Source organism: Canis aureus, chromosome 34, assembly GCF_053574225.1.
Source record: "Canis aureus isolate CA01 chromosome 34, VMU_Caureus_v.1.0, whole genome shotgun sequence".
In the NCBI taxonomy this organism is placed as follows: Eukaryota; Metazoa; Chordata; class Mammalia; order Carnivora; family Canidae; genus Canis; species Canis aureus.
Genome location: NC_135644.1, coordinates 10213672 through 10240964, shown reverse-complemented (window position 1 = coordinate 10240964; position 27293 = coordinate 10213672). Strand labels below are relative to the sequence as shown.

Sequence of the window (27293 nt, the reverse complement as noted above, 5' to 3'; positions counted from 1 at the left end):
TTTTTGCTATTAGTCCTTACCAATGTCAAGTGCAAAATTTAAATTAACAACACTTCCCTTATTGGAATGACTTCAGCACTTTTGCTGCTTTCCATTGATTTCTATTTACTTTGGCAGCCACAGGCAAGAAGAACATATTTCTGTGCCTGATGAAGCAACCTAAGACTTCACGAGGGTATATAGATGCAAATGTCACGATGAAATGTTGCTGCGAGGTTATTCTAAGAATTAACATAATACAGGAGGAACACTATTTATGTAGTGTTCCTACAGGCCTGAACTTCCCGTTAGCGTTGTGTTAGAGCAGTCTCCAGCTGTATTTCTCATATTAACAACTGGTCTATAGTACTTTAACCTAGCAGTAAATATGATGTCAAAGCCATTTTAAAACTAAACAGCCTACCTGCAAATATGTCATATGCCAGATATTCCCAACCAGAGGTAACCTTGACCCCATGTCAGCTCCTGGGGAAGAAGCAGATGCTTCCACTATGTCACTAAGTTACTGTGGGCGATTGGTGTATACAAAGGGTTGTTCTTCATTAGAAATACCAATAATAAATATTTCTAAGGTCCGAGTTGGCTCCAGAAGGCATAAAAATCTACAGAAGGGCCAAAATAAGCTTTGGACTCATTGTCCAGGTTTCTTTTTTTTCTTTTAAACTATTAGCCTCAGGTTTCTTAGAATTGAAAACCAGTGATATTAAGACAACCAAGAGATACTCCCTTTCCTTCTTCTCTTTCCCACCATATCATACGCAATAAAAATCCAGTTACACGGCAGCATATTCAACTCATCTACCAAAGGGAATAATGAAGCAGAAATGTGGATCACTAAGTTTTTCTTGAACCCTGTCTGTCCTATCTTGGCATTTCAGACATTTGCCAACAGTGAGTGGCTCCATTGGCTTTATCAACAATATAGAAATAAACAAAGTTAAGCTAAATGTTTTAAAAGTGAGATCAATCATAGATGACTAAAGAAGACATTTTTCTCACCCTGCTTTTAAGTGCAGGAAGACTTTGTTGATCTGGTGTCAACCTCAGTCCCTTCTTCTAGGGAGGGGACACCAGGAAGTAGCCCTGGTGCCAGGAAAGAGTACCCAGTACCCAGAGGACCCACCAGAAGACCCGGTTGAAAACTGATGGGAAGAGGGGTCTGTTAATAACCCATTCAGCTGCAACTCAGCAGAGCAAGAGAGCTAACACTCCCATGGGCTTGGGGCGGGGGAGGCATCGACTCCTTTAATGGCCCCAGATAGTCAAGACTTCTGTTTTATGTCTTATCACAGTTATCAGGAGAGCAGGCGGGTAAGTTGAAGCAGCTGTGGGACCACATGCACATTATCCACGATGTGCTGCCCTTTCAGATCCCACCTGCATAGGCACCCACCATCCCTGACCTGCGCCAAATCCATTTCTCTGAGGCACTATGTAGAAGTACCACTGCTCAACGTTGCTTTTGAATGATGTTATGTTCTTACTCTTTACTTCTTTGAAACATTGGCGAATGACACTCAGAAAAAATTAACCAGTCCCCTACAGAACTCGGAACTGCCTGATGAGAAAGTTCCTGTAACAGAAAACTTCTCATAGGGCCTCCTGCTGTTTTGAGACACAACTGCACTTACCGTCTAACCGGCTCCATCAGAGCTGTCCTCTGACTCATTTTTACTCTCTCTTAGCCATTCAACAAACCTGTCCTGACTCCTGACTCCTACATGCCAAGTGCTGGGAAGAAGCCATAGCAATTCTTTTTTTTTTTCTAGATTTTCAAAATTTATTTTAAAAAATTAATTAACAATTAATAAATTAAAATTTATTTTAAAATTTATTTGAGAGAGAGAGAGAGAAAGAGATAGAGAGAATGCAGAAGGAGGGAGAGGGAGAAGCAGGCTCCCTCCTGAGCAGGAAGCCCGACCCAGGGCTCCATCCCAGTACCCTGGGATCATGACCTGAGCCAAAAGCAGCCGCTTAACTGACAGCCACCCAGGTGTCCCGCCATGAGCTATTCTGATGGGGCCTAGCTCTCATTTGGCTTCTAAGTCAAGGGACAAATCAAAAACTGTATTCACCATGACTATGGTGCTTCTCAGACCATCCACACAGAGCCCACCTTCCCTTGGTAAGGCCAACTATAAAGGGGGTGAAGAGGGCCTTGAACTACTCTGGCTAAAAAGGAATGTCTAGTATTCCAGGCCCAGATTTGATTTCTATCTGCACCTTTGGAAGTTTTCCAGATTACAAATATAAATTTAAATGTGAACTTCTGACAACTTCGACTACAAGCAAAGACTGGATTGTGTCAGGTCCTGTATCCAGGGACCAATTTCTTTATAAGTTACATTTCTAAAACACACTGGAAGGTAGTATCTGAGAATTTGAAATGTATCTATCCACTAAATGGATGTAGTAGTAATGTTTAGTGTTATTTGTTCAGCAATCAGTTATTTAGGCCTCACTGCGTACCAGTCATTGTTCTAAACGCTCCTAGTTTTAACGCACTAAAGCCTCATTGGAGGCTTTAACGCACTAAACCCTCCAAGAGAGGTGCTGTTATTATTTCCATTTACAGTTGAAGAAACTTAGTATTGACAGGTTAAGTGACTTCCACAGGGTCACACAGCAACTTCCACGGGATCCTTTCTAAGCTGTCTGGATATCTGTCGGGGAAGCTCTCTGAGAATGACAATCTGAACAGCCCATCCTCATCCCAAGGCTCCCCCCTCCTTTGCTGCCCACTGGAAGTGCTCTCAGTTGGACCCTGTGTCCGGAGGGGGGTGTAAAATCTCCTCAGTGCTGGGAGACATAGGAGATCTTCAACACCGGCACCTGTAGGCTGCTGGTGCCAGGGAAGGAAGAAACAGAGTAGGGCCCAGCCCTGTGGCTCCTTGACCCTAGACTTTTGGGAAGATAATCTTATACTCAAAGAATCTCAGAGAAAACAAAGTCTAATAACAAAAGAAAAAAAAAAAAAAAAAGCTTTCAGAGATGCCAGGCGGGACCCTCCCCCACAAGATCTGTAAGAGCTCGTGCCCCCAGGCTGGGTGACCGGGCAGACAGAGCAGGCAGGAGGGAGAAGGAGCAGCCAGGCTCATATCAATCTCGGCAGAAAAATGCTAGGGCCCCTTGGACCACAGTACCCTCCTCCCTGCACCAGAGGGCACAGAGATTTTGACCAGGAAAGGGCAAGCAATGGTTTCTTTTCCCAAAATCCAGATATAATATGTAACCTTGACCATGTCAGTGCAACAGATACCATCAATCTCATTTCAAGCATTTTATAGAGGATGGCCCCTGCTCATAGGCAGTAGGTATTTGGAATCTTGCATCCCAAAATCAAAAAACCTGCAGCTAACCGAACAGGAGGATCAGCACACAGGTCAAAACTATTTTCAAAAGCAACAGAGTGAGTTCCCCAACACTGGAAGTATTCAAGCATCACTTGGCCCAGATGTTATAGAGGGAATTCAGACATCTAGGTGGTTCAGCAAGATCAATGTACCCAAATCTAGATATTCCCCAAGATGTCCTAGAGAATTTTGAAAAAATGCGTACGGTTCGGCTCAGTGCCATATGGTCAGATTCATTAGGTCTGGAATGGGACTCAAAGAATCCATAATTTTCACCAAAGCTGCAGCTATTCTAGTGCCCACCACCCCAGATAGGGATTGGGAATCTCTGGACGGGATAACTTCTGTGGTTCCTTGAAACTGGAGAGGTTAAGATTTCTTTCCCAGGCAATGAGCCTCACCCACCACATACTTACAGGTAGAAAAATGCCAGTGTAGATTGCTTGTCACTGGGGAACGGTTCTTACCCCCACACAAGGCAGTGGTTTGCATATTTGCTGATGTTTCCCCCCAAAAGCACGCGGGAATGAATCATTATTGAAACAATTTACTTTCCGTTAGTGCATGAATACTGTCCCATGATGCTCCACTGCTTTGTTTGTCCTCCTATAAAAATTATTTATGACCCAAGTGTGATCTTTTAAATCAGAATACTTATTCCTGAAATCAAAGCTCTAGCATGCTAATGCAAGTAGAAACCTTGATAATTTTTCAAAGCCATGTTGAATATTCAAAAGCTGGAACTGAAGGAAAGGAGTTAACATTAATTAATATTTGAAGCAGTAAAATAAAAGCAACAGTGAAGCTAATTTTGCAGGACAATTAATCATGAGTCTTGCTAATTACACATGGGATTTTGCAAATGATTTTTTTCTCAGGTAGCAAAGTAAAAATGATCATCCGCTACCCATCAAAATCATTGGCTTCTCACCAATGTCCCCAGCAAGAGCAATTAGTGGGAACAGCAGAGCCCTAGTAATTGCATGTCAAGAGAGGAGAATGTGAGAATTTTAATTGCTCTAAATAAAGACCACTTGCTCATATGTACACCTGATTGTCCAAAACAACTCTGCAAGCTGGAGCAAGTACACCACCACTTGCAGGTGCCCACATAAAAATAACTCTGTGGGAGCAGTATGTTCCCAGCAACCCATGTAGTTTCTGGAAGAAAATATCAATATGCCTTCACATTCTGAACTGCAGTGTCATCACTTGAATATAAGAACTACAAAAAAAAAAAAAACCACTTGGGAAAATGTGCATATTCTTTATATTTGCCAAATATTTATTGCTGACATTTTTTTTGAGGAACTTTAACTATCTACAAGGTGCCAAGGGCTTCAAATTTACTGAATTTTAGGATCGCCAATAAAATGTTTTTAACAAGACATCTCAAGAGGGCATAAAATTAAAAATTACCATATTCATGAGAGTAAGCCTCTAAGATTGCAATGCTATAAACTGGATGTTTATAATTTGCTTGTGGCTTTCTTAATTAAAAACTGGTAATTAGAAACTCAAGTACTATTTTTATACTTCATCTTCTACACTTTCCATGCTACTGTTACTTTTCAGTTTAATATATGTACACATGGATGCACACAATTGCAAATGATCAATAATATTTAACTGTGTGTCTAAAACCTAAATGATGATGGATACATTTAAATATTGCTTTCCAAGAGATTATTATTCCAATGGCCATGTCGTGGCTTAAACATTTAGTTTAAACAAGACAGCTACCACTTCTTGCTCTTCTAAACATGCATCATTTACTCTTCATTTTTAAGTCGAATTGCTGAATTGCCTTCCAAGTACTACTGGTATCTATTGTCTGCATGCCTAGCCTTGCATCTTTAAGTACACCATATTGAGGTGCTAAAGCACCACACACTTCCTGCTATTAGCTTTGTTGGCTGGGCATTAAGCTCAGAGCAGTAACCTTAGCATACCACCCTATCTCCTTTGCACATCCAAAATTGTGCACGTGGTTTACTATGCCGCAACTACTTAAAAGCAACAATGGCTGCTTCCTTCACTTAATTACCAGCAGATCACAGGTGTGTATCTGGTTCCCGGAGGTGATCCAGGTAATAACACTAGGATGGTGATTTAAATGGTTAGAAGCTTTTCCAGAGAAGGCAGTCCTCACAATCCTATCATTTTATAGATATTGCTCACAAATGGCAAATTATTTACCCAGCCTCCTTAAGTGATTGCTTTTTATTTTTATTATGGTTTAAAACAGAAATCTTTGAAGAGGAGTGCTTTCCTGTCAAGGAACAACCATGATGCCATCTTAAATTAGAAGTCCTTCTTTGGGTCATTATTCACATATATCTGTCTTAAGAGACCTTAATCTAACCACTTTTCTTCTTCAAACATCAATTTGGGACCAAAAAGGATCTAAGTCAGAACAATCATTATTTACTTAGAAGCATTTTACCAAGACACAAAGAACATGCTGTTCACTTTTTGTAGGAGGAATCTTCAGAGGATCTAGAATGAAATGACAAAGAAAAGAAAGCCATGGGTGAAACGAAGCTTACTGGGTAAGAGAGCCTGATGGCTATGTCTCAGGTGGCTCTAAAAGGTCTGATGCAAATTATAAGACAATTACTTACAAAATGCATAGATTTTTACAGATCAAGATTACAAGTGCATACTATTACTCTAAATTTTGAAAGAGCAAAAACACTGAAGTATAGAATTCTCCAAGTTTCTTCCCTGAGCTGTTAAAGTTCTTTGAGCAGCATTTAGAATGCCTCACATATACATTTTATTTCCTGGGTTGTCTGGCATTAACATCAGGGGATTGCTGAAGTGCTATTTATATTGCTACTCATTACTGGGTAAGAGAAGGACAAGGAAGCTTTTTGATCAAAATGTGTCATTTCCCAACATTAAATGTTTATAAAAGGGTGTTACAGTAATAAGGGGTTAGGTATGCCAGAAGTTTCCAAACCAAGGGCCAAACCACTTCAGAGTCAACTTGGCATAAGTATTCCTAAATTCTAGCTACCCATTAAGGGAACAGAGTAGAGCTTGGCTTGACCTTTGCCCCACACAACCCCTCAGGACCTTTTGTGGTTTTTCTTGACTATAGCATCTGCAGATATATTGGTAATTTTTAACACGATGGCAGACTTCCATTGTAACAAAGCAGATCTATTATATTGGCCCTTTAATGGAGTTTATGGTGCCACATCAATTAAATGAAACAGAGAAAGAGACAGTCAGCAGACTTCCTATCACCCATTATTTGGGAAGAGATTTGCAATAAAAGAATACATTTTCTGCACCCATATCAGTTTAGCATCAAAGAAAAAATGTATATACAAGCAACACAAAGAAAGGGAAAGAAGAATGGCAATAACAATGATGAAGCTGAATGATCCAGGGTGGATCATAATACTCTCGGGCTTCAGTTGCCTCCTTTGGGACACCTGGGTGTCTCAGTGGTTGAGCGTCTGCCTTTGGCTCAGGTTGTTTCCGGGGTCCTGGGATTGAGTCCAGCAACGGGCTTTCTGCATAGAGCCTGTTTCTCCCTCTGCCTATGCCTCTGCCTCTCTCTGTGTGTCTCTCATGAATAAATAAAATCTTTTTTAAAAAAAAGTTGAAAGAAATTGATCAAGTTTGTGGATGGACAGGCAGCTGGGATTCGCTAGAACTAATGCTTCAAACACACGAAATGAAAGCAGGCACCACAGATTATTAAAAATAATGAAAGAGCTCCGAGGGTGTTTGCTCTGATACGACAGAAGTAAAATTTGAAGAGGAATCAAGACAGCCAGAGAGAAGCAGGTAATTTAAAAAAAAAAAAAAAAAAGACTTGGATTTTTAAACGTTAGGTTCTAATTTATGTAAACATGGAAATGTCCATCTCTTGAATTGTAAAGTGAAGCGGTGACCTAAAGGGGACTCCTCAGACAATGAAGAAGATATTACTCTTGGGTATGAAAGATAAGGAAACAGGTGATGGGCAGATGGTCAGACGAGAAGAGGCAAGAAGACAGGAACAAATGGGATACAGCAAGGTGCGGGGATAGGGTGGTCTTCCCACCTCTGATTCTGTGCTCTTGCGACGCCGTGGCTGGTCAGGGCTGGCCATGGTCACTATATGATGAGAACTTAGGTATTGCAAGGAAGAACTGCCATCTAGTATATGGGTTAGTGACCCTCAATCCATGTGTCTAGTACATCGGCATGGAAGTAGATACAAAATGGTATCTTCTGAAACTTGCAAACTCCAAAGATAAAGAGAAAATCCTTAAAGCAGCCAGCGACAAGAGATCCCTAACTTATATGGGGAGAAATATTAGATTAATAGCAGACCTCTCCACAGAGACCTGGCAGGCCAGAAAGGGCTGGCAGGATATATTCAGGGTCCTAAATGAGAAGAACATACAGCAAAGAATATTTTATCCAGCAAGACTCTCATTCAGAATAGAAGGAGAGATAAAGAGCTTCCAAGATAGGCAGAAACTGAAAGAATAGGTGACCACCAAACCAGCTCTGCATGAAATATTAAGGGGAACTCTGTAAAAGAAAGAGGAAGCTGAAAGAAATAATCCACAAAAACAGGGACTGAATAGGTATTATAATGACACTAAATTCCTATCTTTCAATAGTAACTCTGAACGTGAATGGGCTTAATGATCCCATCAAAAGATGCAGGGTTTCAGACTGGATAAAAAGCAAGACCCATCTATTTGCTGTCTACAAGAGACTCATTTTAGACCTAAGGACACCAACAACCTGAAAACAAAAGGTTGGAGAACCATTTACCATTCAAATGGTCCTCAAAAGAAAGCAGGGGTAGCAATCCTCATATCAGATAAATTAAGGTTTATCCCAAAGACTGTAATAAGAGATGAAGAGGGACACTATATCATACTAAAAGGATCTATCCAACAAGACAACCTAACAATCATGAATATTTATGCCCCTAATGTGGGAGCTGCCAAGTATATCAATCAATTAATAACCAAAATTAAGACATACTTAGATAATAATACACTTATACTGGGAGACCTCAACACGGGGCTTTCTACAAATGACAGATATTCTAAGCACAACATCTCCAAAGAAACCAGAGCTTTAAATGATACACTGGACCAGATGGATTTCACAGATATTTATAGAACTCTACATCCAAATGCAACTGAATACACATTCTTCTCAAGTGCACATGGAACTTCCTCCAGAATAGACCGCATACTAGGTCACAAATCAGGTCTTAACTGATACCAAAAGATTGGGATTGTCCCCTGCATATTTTCAGACCATAATGCTTTGAAACTAGAACTCAATCACAAGAAGAAACTCGGAAGAAATTCAAACACATGGAGGTTAAAGACCATCCTGCTAAAAGATGAAAGGGTCAATCAGGAAATTAGAGAAGAATTAAAAAGATGCATGGAAACTAATGAGAATGAAGATACAACCATTCAAAATCTTTGGGATACGGCAAAAGCAGTCCTGAGAGGGAAATACATCGCAATACAAGCATCCCTCAAAAAAACTGGAAAAAACTCAAATACACAAGCTCACCTTGCACCTAAAGGAACTGGAGAAAAACAGCAAATAAAACCTACACCCAGCAGAAGAAGAGAGTTAATAAAGATTCGAGCAGAACCTAATGAAATGGAGACCAGAAGAACTGTAGAACACATCAACAAAACCAGGAGTTGGTTCTTTGAAAGAATTAATAACATAGATAAACCATGAACCAGCCTTATTAAAAATAAAAGATAATAAAATCACAAAATTAATAAATCACAAAAAGGAGAGATCACCACCAATACCAAGGAAATACAAATGATTTTTAAAACATATTATGAGGAGCTATATGCCAATAAATTAGGCAATCTATAAGAAACGGATGCATTCTGGAAAACCACAAACTACCAAAACTGGAACAGGAAGAAATAGAAAACTTGAACAGGCTGATAACCAGGGAGGAAATTAAAGCAGTCATCAAAAACCTCTCAAGACACAAAAGTCCAGGGCCAGATGGCTTCCCAGGGGAATTCTATCAAGCGTTTAAAGAAGAAACAATACCTGTTCTACTAAAGCTGTTCCGAAAGATAGAAAGGGATGGAATACTTCCAAACTTGTTCTATGAGGCCAGCATCACCTTAATTCCAAAACCAGACAAAGACCCCACCAAAAAGGAGAATAATAGACCAATATCCCTGATGAACACGGATGCAAAAATTCTCAACAAGACACTCGCCAATAGGATCCAACAGTACATTAAGAAGATTATTCACCATGAGCAAGTGGGATTTATCCCTTGGATGCAAGGTTGGTTCAACAGTCATGAAACAATCAACATGATATCACATCAACAAGAGAAAAAACAAGAACCATGTGATCCTCTCAATAAACGCAGAGAAAGCATTTGACAAAATACAGCATCCATTTCTGATCAAAACTCTTCAGAGTGTAGGAATAGAGGAAACATTCCTCAGCATCTTAAAAGCCACCTATGAAAAGCCCACAGCAAATATCATTCTCAATGGCGAAACACTGAGAGTCTTTTCCTAAGATCAGGAACACGAGAGGGATGTCCACTCTCACCACTGCTATTCAACATAGTACCAGAAGTCCTAGCCTTAGCAATCAGGCAACAAAAAGAAATAAAAAGCATTCAAATTGGCAAAGAAGTCAAACTCTCCCTCTTTGCAGATGATATGATACTGTACATAGAAAACCCAAAAGACTCTACACCACGATTGCTAGAACTCATACAGCAATTCAGCAGCAGCAATTCAGCAGCAGGATACAAAATCAATGCCCAGAAATCAGTGGAATTTCTATATACTAACAATGAGTGAAGAAAGAGAAATTAAGGAGTCCATCCCATTTACAATTGCACCCGAAAGTATCAGATATAGGAATAAACCTAACCAAAGAGGTAAAGGATCTATATCCTAAAAACTACAGAACACTTCTGAAATTGAGGAAGACACAAAGAGATGGGAAAATATTCCATGCTCATGGATTGGAAGAATTAATATTGTGAAAATGTCAATGCTATCCAGGGCAATTTACACATTTAATGCAATCCCTATAAAAATACCATGGACTTTCTTCAGAGATTTGGAACAAATCATCTTAAGATTTGTGTGGAATCAGAAAAGACCATGAATATCCAGGGGAATATTGAAAAAGAAAACCAGAGCCAGGGCATCACAATGCCGGATTTCCAGTGGTACTACAAAGCTGTGGTCATCAAGACAGTGTGGTACTGGCACAAAAACAGACACATAGATCAATGGAACAGAATACAGAACCCAGAAATGGGCCCTCAACTGTATGGTCAACTAATATTGAACAGGAAAGACAATCCACTGGAAAAAGGACAGCCTCTTCAATAAATGGTGCTGGGAAAATTGTACAGCCACGTGCAGAAGAATGAAACTGGACCATTCTCTTATACCATACACAAAGATAAACTCAAAATGGATGGAAGATCTACATGTGAGACAAGAATCCATCAAAATCCTGGAGGAGAACACAGGCAACACCCTTTTTGAACTTGGCAACAGCAACTTCTTGTAAGATACATCTATGAAGGCAAGGGAAACAAAAGCAAAAAAAAAAAAAAGAATTATTGGGGGCATCCCAGGTGGCTCAGTGGTTTAGCTCCACCTTCAGCCCAGGGCGTGATCCTAGGGACCCAGGATCGAGTCCCACATTGGGCTCCCTGCATGGAGCCTGCTTCTCCCTCTGCCTATGTATCTGCCTCTCTCTCTGCATCTCTCTCTGTTTCTCATGGAAAAATAAAATCTTTAAAAAAATGAGTTATTGGGACTTCATCAAGATAAGCTTCTGCACAGCAAAATAAACAGTCAACAAAACTAAAAGACAACCTACAGAATGGGAGAAGATATTTGCAAATGACATATCAGATAAAGGGCTAGTATCCAAGATCTATAAAGAACTTAAGAAACTCAACAGCAAAGAAATAAACAATCTAATCATGAAATGGGCAAGAGACATGAACAGAAATCTCACAGAGGAAGACATAGACATGGCCAACAAGCACATGAGAAAATGCTCCGCATCACTGGCCATCAGGGAAATACAAATCAAAACCACAATGAGATACCACCTCACACCAGTGAGAATGGGAAAAATTAACAAGGCAGGAAACCACAAATGTTGGAGAGGATGTGGAGAAAGGCGAACCCTCTTGCACTGTTGGTGGGAATGTGAACTGGTGCAGCCACTCTGGAAAACTGTGTGGAGGTTCCTCAAAGAGTTAAAAATAGACCTGCCCTACGACCCAGCAATTGCACTGTTGGGGATTTACCCCAAAGATTCAGATGCAATGAAATGCTGGGACACCTGCATCCCGATGTTTATAAGAGCAATGTCCACAATAGCCAAACTGTGGAAGGAGCCTCGGTGTCCAACGAAAGATGAATGGATAAAGAAGATGTGGTCTATGTATACAATGGAATATTACTCAGCTATTAGAAACGACAAATACCCACCATTTGCTTCCACGTGGATGGAACTGGAGGGTATTATGCTGAGTGAAGTAAGTCAATCAGAGAAGGACAAATATTATATGGTCTCATTCATTTGGGGAATATAAAAAATAGTGAAAGGGAATAAAAGGGGAAAGGAGAGAAAATGAGTGGGAAATATCAATGACGGTGACAGGACATGAGAGACACCTAACTCTGGGAAATGAACAAGGTGTGGTGGAAAGGGAGGTGGGCGGGGGGTTGGGGTGACTGGGTGACAGGCACTGAGGGGAGCACCTAACGGGATGAGCACTGGGTATTATGCTGTATGTTGGCAAATTGAACTCAAATTTTAAAAAATTAAAACAAAAAAAAACAAAAATGGTATCTTCTTGTGCAAAACTTTGCCTGCTGATCTGAAGAAAATAAAGCTATGAGGCCTTTATTCAAATAGTTGTTCTCCAAGGTAAGTTTCCAACAGAGAGAGAAGTTCGTGGTATGTATGTACTAAGGCAAAAGCAGCCCCTCTGTAAGCTGAGGCATGGTGGGTTAACGAGCTGCCCCAGGGAACAGGGTTAGGTCCTCCCCACTGGGAAGTGAGAAGTGCCTCAAGCCACCCACAAGGCAGGGCTGGCAGGGGTCAGGCCTGTGCTGCCCATCGCTCTCTCTTCCCACCTCCCTGAAGATTTCCCAAGGGCCGCAAGCAAAAGCCCAGTTGCCTTTAGCATCACCAGGCCCTGCACTTACAGGAAAACACTGGGTGTTCATAACCCCAGAGAATGATTTAGGGGAGAGAGGAGAGAGAAACAGCAAAGTTAGAGCTGCTTGGACAAAGGAGGGAGAATCCTGATGATCCAGCCTTCTTTGTCTCGTCATTTCCAAAAAGTATCATCTTCACAAACAAGAAATCCCTTCCTTAGGCGGTAGAGCAGGTCAGCCTGAGCCTAGTCATCATCTTTCCGGGCCATTATTCACTCCCCTTGAACAAAACATACATGCCTTCTCCTTTCCTATGTCAACTTGTCCTTTTTGGGAGCTCTCATTTCAGAAACAGCTGTTTCATGTTTCCACCCATATTTGTTTCTCTTCTCCTTGACCTTTTTAAACAAGCTGTTGGCCTGCATTCAATTGGGGAGCACTTTGAAGGTGTGGCGAAAAGAAGAGCAGTGGCATTCAGGGCACTGAGAAGAGGTGGCCAAATAACAGTGCCCTCAGGGAGGTCTGCCAATACCAACAGAGGTCCCATCATCACTACACAGATTGGAAGGTCAGGATCTAATACTCCCTCTTTCCCCCTCACACACTGTAAAACCGGTTAAGACTTTTCAGCAGGTCGGTGTAGTTCTTCATTAGGAATATGGAACTGGGGGATCCCTGGGTGGCTCAGCGGTTTGGCGCCTGCCTTTGGCCCAGGGTGCGATCCTGGAGTCCCGGGATCGAGTTCCGCATCGGGCTCCCGGCATGGAGCCTGCTTCTCCCTCCTCCTGTGTCTCTGCCTCTCTCTATGTCTATCATAAATAAATAAATCTTAAAAAAAAAAAAAAAAAGGAAAATGGAACTGGGGCACCTGGGTGGCTCAGTGGTTGAGCATCTGCCTTTGGCTCAGGGCGTGATCCCGGGGTCCTGGGATCAAGTCCTGAATCAGGCTCCCCACAGGGAGCCTGCTTCTCCCTCCGCCTATGTTTCTGCCTCTATTTATTCTATTAAATAAAATCTTTTAAAAATGGAAAATGGAACAAAAAGGCAAATTGTTTTCTGATATAAAAGATACATTTTCTTTTATCTTTTTGGTTTTTGAGATATTGGATTGCATTTGCATATGTTTCCACTTCATTCTGCCAAAGAGTAGCTGGTCAGTGAAGTCTTTATAGAGCATTTTAAATAGTGCAGAACTCTGCATAGCAGTTTAAGCAAATTTGCTTCCTATGAGGTATATATGCAATTAGTGAAAATTACAAAAAATGTCAAGGATAAGGACACTTGCAAGAATCTCAAAGCATTTTGTAATTATTACACTTTGAGATGGAAAGTAAAAAAAAAAAATCTTAATGACTAGCACCAAAATTCTTCTTTGGAAGTAAATTATCTTTGTCTAGGATAAGCTTTGAGGGGGAGGTGGTGAAACCAGAGGACCAGGCTTAGTGGGAGGCAAGGTGGCAAAAGAGGTCAAACTGCTCTTCCAAGGGAGGGAGGGAGGGAGGAAGGGAGGGAGGAGAGGAAGGAAAGCAATGGACAGGGAAGCCAGCAAGATGAGATGAGATAGGACACTTGAGCTGGAGTCACTGTGCTGGTGGGAGCCACAGAGGGACTTTAAGGAGGAAATGAATTCAACTTGAGGTTATTCACTTTGCTGTGAGGTAAACACAAGAGTCCCGTGTCCCCAAGAATCTCAGGTAAAGGGGACCCCTGGGTGGCTCAGCGGTTTGGCGCCTGCCTTTGGCCCAGGGGGCAATCCTAGAGTCCCGGGATTGAGTCCCGCATCGGGCTCCCGGCATGGAGCCTGCTTCTCCCTCTGCCTCTCTCTCTCTCTCTGTCTCTCTCTCTCTGTGTGTCTATCATAAATAAATAAATAATTAAAAAAAAAAAGAATATCAAGTAAAGTGTACTGAACAATCATGGATTTCTTTTCTTTCAGTAGAAGTCAAGGAAGGGATCCCATCTGTGTCCTATGCTGAGGTTCTGGGGTTAGGATGTCAGTAAAGGAACTGGGGAGGGGGGGCACAATTCAGCCCTTAACCATATTGTTATGTGCAACAGTGTAGGAGAACTCAAATGCACCTTGTAGAGTAAGAGAAGCCAGTCTCAAAAGGCCTCATACTGTGTAACTCCATTTACATGGTACTCTAGAAAAGCCAAGCTTCAAGGACAAACAATGGATTAGAGGTTGCAGAAGGCTGAAGATGGAGAAGGGTTTGAAAACAAAGGGGAATTAGAGGGGGAGGGGTAATGAAACCACTTGGTAACTCAATTGTGGTGGTGTTTATGTGATCCATGCATTTGTCAAAATTTAATAGAATAGAACAGTAGGCCAAATAACGGGTATTCCTGATGTAAATCAAAAATTAATTTTAAAAGCATGGATTTTATATTATACAAAAAATTGGGTTTTATTTGTCTATTTAGAGAAAGACACAAAAGGAGAGCAAACAGGTGAGTAACGTGTGGGGTTTGCCCTTGCCATCAGGAGTGACCTCCCACCCTCTTTTCACCCCTTCTCCTCAGCACCCCCAAACTGTTCACATGAAGAAGTCATGATTACAGAAATAGGGTTTATGATTTTTTATTTTCAGAGCTTCTTCCTAAGGTGAATTCCTGTGAGGAAGTCGAGGTCTACGAGGTTCCATAGGTACAGGTCTCTGCACCACCCATCTGACTGCCAGGCTCCCAGAAGAAAACCATCTACTTGAAATCCCGAGGAGCAGACAGGTCAATCCCTTCATGACTCTCCACTTCCACTCTCCCTTCATAACTCTCCCCAGAGGGCGTCAGAGATCCTGAGACTCTCCCTGTCCCAGCTACTATGTTCTCCCTGGTTCCTCATTTCCCCAAACCCCACTGTTCGTGAAGCCAGCAGCTCTCCCATACTCTTCACATAGGAGGAATTGTTATGTAGGTCATACTGATATCCCTGGTTAAGTTGTAGTAAAGCATTATGAGTTCGTACAAAGCATTGACTGTCTTTTATTTGTATTCCTTTGTTCATTTATACTTTATCTATTACCAAAAAAATAAAAATAGGGATGGCTCTAGTCCAATTTTATTAAATAAATAAATATTGACTGAGTTCCTACTATGGGCTAGGGACTGGGGATCTGGAGAAATCATGGTCCCTGATCTATGCCCCACAATCTAATGAGGACCCATGAAAGAAAAGATGGTTATAACACACTGCAGCAAGGGCCAGGCAGAGGCAAACACAGGCTGCCCGGGAACTTCAGAGAAGGGGCGTGCGTATATGCCAGTCTGGGCATCAGGGAAGCCGTCAGAGAACTGGATCTTGAAACATGAGCTGGAGTTAATTAACCAAGCAAGATGGAGTGAGAGAGGGTACAGAAAACACTGAAACTGTTCAATATGGCTGGGACATAATGTGGTACAAATGGGAGAGTGGTTGCTGGAGAAAAAGGCAAAAACCAGATCATAAAAGGCCTTGTGCTCTCTCAGAAGGAGTTTATCCAGCAAGCAGATGCACAGTGAGGTCAGATTTAAAAAGGTCTCTCTGGCAGCCCTGGGCAGGATGGGTTTGGCTAAGATAGGCCTGGAGGCTTGGAGATGGGGAAACATATTCTGCAACATTCCAGGTTAAGAGGAAGTGAGTGGCTGGATCCAGACAGAAGTTTAGGGAGACAAGAGAAAACACAGTCAAGTTACTTTTTAAATCAATTGTATACTAAGTGCAGAACAGAGGCCAGATGAAGCCCCTTTCTCTGGACTTCTGATCTAAATACTCAAGTAATTATTATACAGACAGTTCCCACCTTTTCATGGCTCACACTGGTCACTGTTTCATTCATTCAATGTTGATAATAAACATGTGCATTCACTGATGTCTATCCACTCATTTGAAGCCTTCTAAGGCAGCATTTAGGATTTAGCAGTTAAAAATGTGAACTCTGGAGTCAGACAAATCTTACTCTGGATACTTTTAAAAAATGTATATTTCCCTAAATTATCACAGAGTAAAACAGACCTTTAAGGTAATATATTTCTATGAATTTGAATATATATATGGACTTGTGTAACCACCACCACAATCCAGAGACAGAACAAGTCCATCACCCTAAAAACTCTTGTGCTGTCCTGCCCCGCCTGTATTAACCCCTAGCAACCTTTGATTTTTTTTCATTCCACTATAGCCTACAGCTTTACTTTTTCGAGAATGTTCTATAAGTGGAATTATACTGTATGCAGCCTTTGACACTGGCTTCTTTCATCCAGCATACCACCCTTGAGATTCATCTATCTTGCTACATGTGTCAATAAGTTCATTCCTTTATAGTGCTGAGTAGTACTCCATTCTGTGGCTGTACCACAGTCTGCCCATTTCCTGTTTGTCTCCAGTTTGGTGTGACTATGCATAGAGATGGGATTTTTTTCTGTTTGTTTTTTTATTCATGAGAGACACACAGAGAGAGGAGAGACATAGCCAGAGGGAGAAGCAGGTTCCTCACAGGGAGCCCTATGTGGGACTTGATCCCTGGACCGGATCACTCCCTGAGCCAAAGGCAGATGCTCAACTACTGAGCCACCGAGCGTCCCTAGTGGTGGGTTTTGTGCCAACATAACTTTCCGTTCTTTGGAGTAAATATCCAGGAGTAGGATCCCTGGATTACACAATAAATGTATTAACCTCAAGAGACTCCCAAAAGATTCTCCCAAGAACATTCTGAATTCCCACCAGCCATATAGGAGAGTTAGTTACTCTCCATTCTCTCCAGGACTTGCTGTTGCCAGAATTCTTTCCTTAGTCTCAAGATTAGGTAAACCTGTTTAAGCCATTTCCTATGTTTTTTCTGAGAGTTTTATAATTTTAGGTTTTACCATTAGATCTATTACCCATTTTTGTAATTTCTTTTTTCTTTTTTTTTTTTTTTTTTTTGTAAAAAGCATAAGGATTAGATTTGGGTTCTTTATTGAGGTTTTGGATGTCCAATTGTTCCACAATTTGTTGAGAAGACTTGTCCTTTCTCAGTTCAGTTTTGTCAGAAATCACTTGTTCACATATGAGTGGGTCTATTTCTGTACCTGCATTCTCTTCCACTGCTTTGTGTGTCTGTCCTTTCACCGATGCTCCAGGTTTCGTTATCATGGCTTGAGAGTAAGTCTTCAACTTGACTAGCAGGATTACTCCAAATGTATCATTTTCTAAAACCATTTTAGCTTTCCTACCTCTTTTGCTTTCCCACATATTTTTAAAATTGCTTATTGATATCTATATTATTCTTGCTGGAATTTCAGTTGGAAGTACATTATGTCTATAGATCAATTTGGGAAGAATTAGCATCTTTACTATGTTGAGCCTTCCAACCCATAAACATGATATGTCTCTCCATTTATTTAGATCTTCTTTTATTTTCGTTATCACTATTTAAAATTTTTCAGCATGTGGATTCTGCACATATTTTGCTAGACTCATTTTTCTGTGCTGTTGTAAACAGTGTTTTTTTTTTTTTAAGATTATTTATTTATTTATTCATGAGACACACAGAGAGAAAGGATGGCAGACACACAGGCAGAAGGAGAAGCAGGCTCCACACAGAGAGCCTGATGTGGGACTCCATCCTGGGTCTCCATGATCATGCCCTGGGCTGAAGGTGGCGCTAAACCGCTGAGCCACCCGGGCTGCCCCAACAGTGTTGTTTTTTAAATTTCTATTTCTAATTGCTCATTGTTAATATAGAGAAATAGAGTTGATTTTTACATACTGACTTTGTAGCCAGCAACCTTGCTGTATTCACTCAGTTTGTGGAGTTATTTGTATATTTCTTGGGATTTTCTACAGGAACAAACATACTGTCCTTCAATAGGGCAATTTTATTTCTTCCTTCCCAATCTGCATGCCTTTTATTTTTTCTTGCTTTATTACACTAGCTAGGACCTCCAGTATAATGTTTAATAAGAGTGGTGTGAGTGAACATCCTTGCCTTTTCCCAATCTTAAAGAGAAAGCATTCTATCTTTTATGATTAAATATGCTGGCTGTAGGGATTTTATATATATATATATATATATATATATATATATATAGATGCCCTCCATTAGGCTGAGAAAGTTTCCTTCTATTTCTAGTTTGCTCAGAGTTTTGTCATGAATCCAAGTTGAATTTTGTCACATGTTTTTTTCCTGCACCAATTTATGTGACCATGTGGTGTTTCTTCTTTAGACTTAATATGGTGTGTTATATTGGTAAATTTTGAATACTGACTCTGCCTTACATCTCTAGATAAATCCCAGTTAGTCACCTCTTTTATTCTTTTTACATATTTCTGTACCCATTTTATTAATTTCTAATTGAGAATTTTTGTATCTACGTTCATGAGGAGTATTAGTCTGTAGTGAGGTATTTTTGGAGTGTATTTATCTGACTTTGTTATTGTGGTAATATGGGCCTTATAAAATAACTTGACAAGTTTTACTCTCTTCTATTATCTGGAACTCATTGTGTAGAATTGGGTTTAATTCTTCTATAATGTTTGGTAAAATTGACTAGCAAAACCATCGAAGCCTGAAGATTTCTTTTATGGAAGGTCTGGTTGTTTGTTCTACTAAAAATTCAATTTTAGTTATAGTTCAATATAAAAGTTCAGTTATAGAATTGAATTTAATCATTAAGTAGGTTATCAATTCATCTTGGATGAACTTTGCTAATTTGTGATTTTTGAGGAATTGATCTGTCTCCTAAAAGTTGATGCTTTTATGTATATAGGGTTTTTGTAGCATTGCTTATTACCTGTTAAGGTCTGCAGGGTTTATAAATATATTCCCTCTTTCATTCCTGCTATCGGTAGCTTGTATCTTCTCTTTTTTCTTTAACAGTGTTATTAGAGACATGCTAATTTCATTGATCTTATTGAAGAAGAGATTTCTTTCAATTAGTGTTTGCTTAGCATACCTTTCTTCTTCCTTTTACTTCTAACCTACCTACATCATCATTATATTTTAAGTAAGTTTCTTATAAACAGCATATAGTTGGGTCATGTCCTTTTCATCCATTTTGATTATTTCTTTTTATTGATGTGTTTGGACTATTTACATCTATTGATATTATTGGTACGCTTGGATTTAAATCTGCCATTTTATTCTATTTATAATCTGCCATTATTTCTATTTGTTCCCTCTGATTTTTGTTCCTGTTTTACTTTTCCTGCACACTTGGATTACTTTAACAGTCTTGATATTCCAGGTCTACTAGCAGTGAATTCTCTTAGTTTGCCTTTATCTGAGAATCTCTATTTCACCTGCATCCCTACAGGATATTTTCACTTGATATAGAATTCTGGGTTGACAGTTCTTTATTTTCACACATGTTATGAAATGTTCTCTCACTTCCTTTTGGCATTCCTGGCTTCCAGTGGGAAACACATATTCTAATTGTCGTTTCCATAACCAAATGCATTATTTTTCTCTGGCTGCCTTCAAATACTTTTTATTTGTCTTTAGTTTTCAGCAATTTGATTATGATATGTGTGGGCATTGATTTCTTTGGTTTTAACATTGTTGGGGCTTTCCAAGCGTTTTGGATCTGTAGGGTTTTGTCTTTTGCCAAATTTAAGATGTTCTCAGCCATTTTTTCTTCTAATAATTGTTCAGCAACACACTTTTTCTCTTCTCTGAGACTCTGGTAACACAAATCTTAAAATCTGTTAGTGTCCCACAAGTGGCTTTTTGTTTATTTTTTATTATTTGTGTAGTTGTATTAATATCTGCCATGTTTGTCACTGTCTTCTATTCATTTCATTTGCTCTTTGCTTCTTTTCCCCCCATCTGTCTGCCTTCTCTGGTTTTGAGCATTTTATATGATTCTATTTTATGTCTTCCCAGCATATCTCAGCACAACTATGCTTTAAAAATAACTGTTCAAAAAATAAATAAATAAAATAAAAATAACTGCTTACCTAGAATTTACAATATAAACTTTTAATTAATCAAAATCTACCTTTAAAAAAATTATAGCACTTCATGTGTAGTTCAACTACCTTATAATTCCCAATTTGTCCCTTGTATCCCTCATAATACTGCTGTCAGTATAAGTTTTCTCTTATTCAATGCTATAATAACTCAATATTGTTACTATTGTTACCTGCCTTCTAGGGCACCTGAGTGGCTCAGTGGTTGAGTGTCTGCCTTTGGCTCCGGTCATGATCCCGGGGTCCTGGGATCAAGTCCCACACCGAGCTCCCACAGGGAGCCTGCTTCTCCCTCTGCCTATGTCTCTGCCTCTTTCTCTGTGTCTCTCATCAATAAATAAATGAAATTTGTTTTAAAAAGTTGTCTCTTAGATCAATTAGGAATAAGAACAATGAATGATTTTATTTATCTTCATTTACTCCTTGACACTCTTCTTTTATTTAGATATGAATTTTTGACCTATCCTATCTTCCTTCTGCTTGAAGAACTTAATATAGCTTTTGCTGACTTCTTAATATATTTTTTGCTGACCAATATATTTTTTGTTGGTTTATCTTTGTTTGTTGTATTTTGTTTTAGTCTGACAAAGTCTCTATTTCTCCTTTACTTTGAAGAATAATTTTTCTGGGTAGGTTGGTGGTATTTTTCTTTCAACCCTTTAATATTTCATTCAACTCTTCATTCGGTTGTATGATTTCTGACAGGGAGTACACTGTAATTTTTATCCTTGTTCTTCTATAGGTGAAGTGAGATTTTCTCCCTCTAGCATCTTTTAAGATGTTCTCTTGTCTTCGGTTTTCTGCAGCTTAAATATATGCCTTGGTGTATGTCTTTTGGTATTTATCCAGCTTGCTGTTCTATGCTTCCTGGATCTATGGTTTTGGTGGCTATTAGTTTTTGACCATTATGAATTCAAATATTTCTTTTGCTCCACTATTTTGCTTTCATATAATTATGTATATGTTGTACCTTTTTACATTGTCCCACAGTTCTTAGATCTTGTCTGTCCCAGTTTGTTTCATTCCTTTTTCTCCTTGTATTTCAATTCAGAAGTTTCTACTGCTCAATCTTCAAATTCACTGATTTTTTTTCTTAGCTGCCTCCAAGACTTCTTCATTTGATACACTGCTTTTGATTTCTAGCATTTTCTTTTGACTTTTTTCCTTAGAATTCCATCTCTCTGCTTTATGTTACCATCTGTTCTTGCATGTCATCTATTTTTTTCACCAGTGCCCTTCATATGCTTATCATATTTATTTGAAATTTCCTGTCTGATCATTCCAATGTCTATATTACATATCTGAGTTTTAGTCTGATCATTGGTTTGTCTCTTCAGATTGTTGTCTGTTGCCTTTTGGCATGCCTTGTGATTTTTTTTTTTTTTTGTCATTGTTGAAAGCAGACACATGGCACTGAGTAATAGAACTGAGGAAAACAGGCCTTTGGTGCAATGAATTGTGTTAATCTAGGTAGGAATTGAGCTGTGTTTAAAGTTTGCTGTAGCTACAGGTGCCAGAGGCTTCAAATTCCTTTAGTGCCATTGTTTTGCCTTTGAACATCCCTGAATTCTCTTGCTAAGAGTCTGTGTCTCACAGTTCTTGCTGCTGTAATCCACTTACACTGGAGTGCTGTGGTATAGTGATATGCTGCAGGAGAGGAAGCACATCTGTAATCTTCCCTGTCATTTAGTCAACTTGTGTCTCATGGCTGTGGTCTTCATAAGTGCTTCTCCAGTGGAGTAGCCTTTTTTTCCCACCTGCTTCCTACTCCATCCCCTGAAGGAAGTATTCCATTTCATTTCCTTGAGGCCCTGATCCTTGGTGAATATGATTCTTCTCCCTTAGGTGAGACAGGAAGGCTAGAGGTGGATGGAGTGGGAGGAATTGCCTTCCTCCGATTGGAATAAATCTTGGGCTAAGTTCTTTCCCATGCAGAGTGGGGCTTTATTACAGAGAAGGCTCAGTTTATTTTATAATGATTATTCTTCCTCTTTCCTGCCAAATCCACAAGATGATCTTTATCAGATATTTGTTGTAGGAACTTGGTGGGACTTCTAGAGGTAAAGCCCATGAAAGAGTGCAGTCCCATAGGAATTCCTCACTGTCACACTCATCCACATCCTGCCTCCAGCAATTTGTCAAAATTACAAAATTATGGCTCCAGTGGCTTTTGCTTGAGGCAAGCAAATCTCATCTGTGCCTCTCTGGATGCACCTGCCACTCTAGCTTTGGGGGTAGTGCTTAGTCCTGTGACCTCTGTTCTCTAATGAGTACAAGTCATTAACTTTTTGTTGTTCCAGCTTATTCTCATTGTAAGAATAGGAGTGGTGACATCCAAACTTTTTACATGTTGGAGCTGAAACTGGAACACTATTTTTTTTCTTCCGTTTTATTTGTTTTTCGGCTTGGATAATTTCTGTTGATCTGTCAGTAAGTTTGCTAACTTTTTACTGTGTCATTTTCATTCTTTTAGTCATCCCATTTCAGTTATTGTATTTTTCAGTTCTAAAATTTGGTGGGCAGGGGATTGGGGTGACTGGGTGACAGGCACTGAGGGGGGCACTTGACGGGATGAGCACTGGGTGTTATGCTATATGTTGCCAAATCGAACTCCAATTAAAAAATATACAAAAAATAAAAAATAAAAAATAAAATTTCCCTTGGATGCTTCTTTATGCCAAAGAAATCCTTCTTTGCTAGGATTTTCCATTTTTTTATTCATTTCAAAAGTGTTGCCATTATATATTGGCAGGTTTTTAAAATAGCTGCTCTGAAGTCTTTGACAGATTATTCTAACATCAGTGTCATCTTAGAGTCAGCATCCGTTGACTGTTTTATCCCAGGTGAGCTGAGATTTTCCTTGGCTCTCTGAATGCCAAGTAATTCTGAATTGTACCTGGACATTTTTAGTGTTACGCTATGGAATTCTTGGTCTTGTTTAATTCCTATGAGACTGTTGATATTTTTGTTTTCTCTAGCAATCAATATGGTTAAGTTCAGGTGGTAACTCTCCTGTAGGTTGAGATTTTGATGTCAGGCTGTAGCAGTGCTATTAGATCCATCCCACATGTGTGCCACTCAGTAGCCAGTACAGGACATGAGCAGCATCTGTTACTTTATTCTCAAAGTATTGCACATGCTAATCAGAACCAGGTCCATGCATGCAGGGTGGGGTCTGGAGTTCATAAACAATTTTATATGAGTCACTTTCCATGGTGTCTTCCTCTTCATGATCTTTCAAGGAGTTTCTCATACTGAGAACTCCTGAAAAAATAATTACTCATACTTCTGATCAGAAAACTGAGGCTCAGTTACCACGGCAGCTGAGGCTGGCCCTATTAGACAAATCTCTTTGACCAAAGATCTATTGATCAGTGAAGAAAGCTCTTGTCTCTCAAAGTCTTGGCTCTTATACCCACATTGCCACAGGGTTACTTGAAGACTAGGGTGCAAGAGAATGGAGAAAATAATTTGTTAAAAAGAAAGATGGTTCATTTCCCCCACTCTCTCTGAGTGTTAGGAATTCCCTCTCTTGCTATTCAACCCAGATGTGGAGGGTTTCTCCAGAAACTCTGCACCATAGTGCCCACTTTTGTGTTTTGGGCTGCACTGAGGTTATTTGGAGAGAAAAATAATGACCTTTTTAATGGCACTTCAATGCCTGATCTCTTCCCCAACCTGCCTAATACTCTTCGATTTTCAGAGTTCTCAAGCAACTGCTCCATGCATTCTATCCCAGTTTTAGGACTGCACTTAGTGAGAAAAAGAGGGTAATGTGTACTCAATTTTAATGAGAATCAGAATTTACTAAATACTTAGGAGTAGATAGTTCCCAAGCCTCAGTCCCTTTATCTGTAAAGTGGAAATGGCAATAATTTCTGTGCCTAGAGTTTGTGGAATGCAAAAGAGACAAGACATTAATACATTAATTCTCAGAAAATTGTAATGTGTCCAAGAAATATTAGCCGCTGTTATTATTTTTGTTAGTTGTTACTGTTGCAGCAGCAACACTGAGATGACACACTGGATAGCAGTAGAAAGAGGCAATAGAAAGGCAGTGTAATTAATAAATGTGGAAAGAATGAAGAGTCCTCATTATATGTCTCACACTTAAACAGTTCATTTATATATTTTGCTTTAAGTCAGGAAATAGTGAAGCTACATGAACGGTATATCATGCAGCGATATTGTGCTATTCTCCATGCTACGTATACAGATGGACATTTTATTCCTTCCTTCCTGTCTTGGAGAATGATAAAGAGGAAAAAGGCAGCCCCCTGGATCACCTCCTGGATGAAGATATGGAGGTAACGGAGACCAGTATAAAGGTGGGAAAACTGTTATACCCTCTCCTGCCTAATTCACTTCATGCACGAGATAGCTTTATACAGTCATTACCTCTGGTGCAAAATTCATCCATTGTGTCCAGAGTCAACTTTTTAAGATTTTATTTATTTTTGAAAGAGAGAAAGAGCATGAATGGGAGGAGAAGCAGAGGGAGAGGGAGAAGCAGAATTCCCGCTGAGTAGGGAGCCTGATGGGCTCAATTCCAGGACCCTGGGATCATGATCTGAGTCAAAGGTAGACAATTAACCAATTGAGACATCCAGGCGCCCCTAGAGTCAACTTTTTTAAGGTAAGAATAATAAATATTTCTTTAGTATTTATGTAGTGTCTTTTTAGGTATTATTTAATATGTTATAGGGCATTGCCAATAAGTTGTAAATGGTGGGTGGTAGTGTCCCGGAAATGAATCTAGATCTTCCACTTCATTCATTTCATTCCTCAGTAAAGAACTGCTCTTTACATGTTTTTTGGATAAAAGTTGGACTTTCCTGGAACATAACTTTGATATACAATGTGGCTTTCTTTACCAAGGCTCTTTGCCATATCCACAGCCTATATATTCCACCTGAGAGTGTCAAAGCAAAAAAGAACAACATCTTCCTACACTTGCCCATCAGCTGAGCTTTGGTGAATTCTTTAGGTGTGGGTGTTATAAGTTAGAATGAATGAGAATTTTTTATTCACACAGAACTGGATTGAAATTCTGGTTCCTCTACTTTCTATGCATTTGAATTTGGGTAAGTTACTTCAACTCTCAGAAATCTCTGGTTCCTCACTTATTAAAGGAAGTAATAATACTTAGCACAAAGGGCTTCTTGAATTATTAAAAATAATATATGTAATATATGTATGCCATGTACATAAGCAAATGTATAGGACACTGAAGGCACTTTGTATAAAATGCAGATACACCATCTATGACCATTTTTTTAGAATGTAGATTATTCCAGCAAATGTTTATAATTTCTTAATCTTTGTGTTTATGACAATCCACCCTAAAATTCACTTTCCAATAGAACATCTCAATGAAAAGCAGGGACTTCTACAATGCTAAAGAGCTCTTCAATGCTTCATTAACCAGGGCAGCTCAGTGTTTGGAAAATAATTGTGACAAGTGGAATTCACTACAAACAGGGGCCTTGTGCCTTCATAAATGTCCATCACTTGGACTAATTTACCTAATAGTAATCTCTGTCCCTGGGCCTGTCCCAAAGAGAGCTGCCAGGGCTTTGGGACTACTCACTGGTGAAGGTTCTATAATATCACATCTTTAAAAAAAAAAAAAAAGTATCCATGCCCAATGGGGAGCCCAATGTGGGGCTCCAACCCATAACCCCGAGATCAAGACTTGGGCTGAGATCAAAGTTGGACACTTAGGGGCTTTGGGTGGGTCAGTTAAGCATCTGCCTTCGGCTAAGGTCATGATCTCAGGGTCCTGGGATTAAGCCCTACATCAGGCTCCCTGCTCAGTAGGGAGTCTGCTTCTCCCTCTCCCCCTGTGTGCTCACTCGCTCTCTCTCTTTCTCTCAAGTAAATAAATTTTTAAAAAAGGAGTTGGACACTTAACCAACTGAGCCACCCAGGTGCTCCTGCAGTGCCATATCTTGATCTTGCTTCGTAAAGTGTCTGTGGACCCTTAAGAATGAAGACTATAAAACCAGCTACTGTATACAGGATGAGCACTTACCACATATCAGGACTCTGCTAGGCACTCAGCTGACATTGTTTCAAATAATCCACCTGACACTTCTAGATGCTGAACCACTTTACAAGTGAGAAACCTGATGTTTAGAACCTTTAAACAACTTACCCATGGGCATGCAATTAATGCACTGCAAAGCAGGAATTCAAACCCAAACCCAACTCCTACTAGCTGTAAAACCCATGCCCTTAACCACCACGCCAGCTAGAGATTCCTCATTTTCTTGCAAGTTGAGTCTCACTAATCAAAACAGAACATTTTGGACCTATGAGGCATTGGTTATATTAGATCCTTTTGTTTTTAACAACAGTTATGGACCGAAGTTAGTTTTTTTAGGCACAATAGAGACCAAAATCCATTTCAACTCCAAAGAGGTTTTCAAATTCTTTTGCTGCACTTGAATTTCGCTGAATTAAACAAAGGGGCATTGACCTTGAACTGATTTTTCTTTTCTTAGAATGTTTCTAACAGTATTTGTCTCAATGAAATCTTCACAACGCAAAGAAAAGAAGCAAAGAATCTGACTCCTGCTATTTAAAGACCTGAGGACAGTTCATCCAAAGTATTCTTGGAAGACGACACAATTAGAAAAACTGAATTAACACTTTCCATTTAAACATCCCTTTACAATACACGTAACACTTCCAGAACTGGTAAGAGTAGGGTATGGAATATATTACATAGTCTCTTCTAAGAGATTAAGTGACTTGCCAAGATCACATAACTCTAGGTGGTGAATCAGAACTGGAACCTGATTCTTCTGAATTGAGGTCCAATTTTCT

At 39.7% G+C, this 27293-nt stretch overlaps 1 long non-coding RNA gene across 5 annotated transcripts in view; it reads right to left on the bottom strand.

Annotated features, from left to right (window-relative positions):
- Positions 1-27293, bottom strand: part of LOC144304922 (uncharacterized) — a 368717-nt gene that overhangs the window by 180589 nt on the left and 160835 nt on the right. The gene's annotated exons all lie outside the window — the stretch shown is intronic.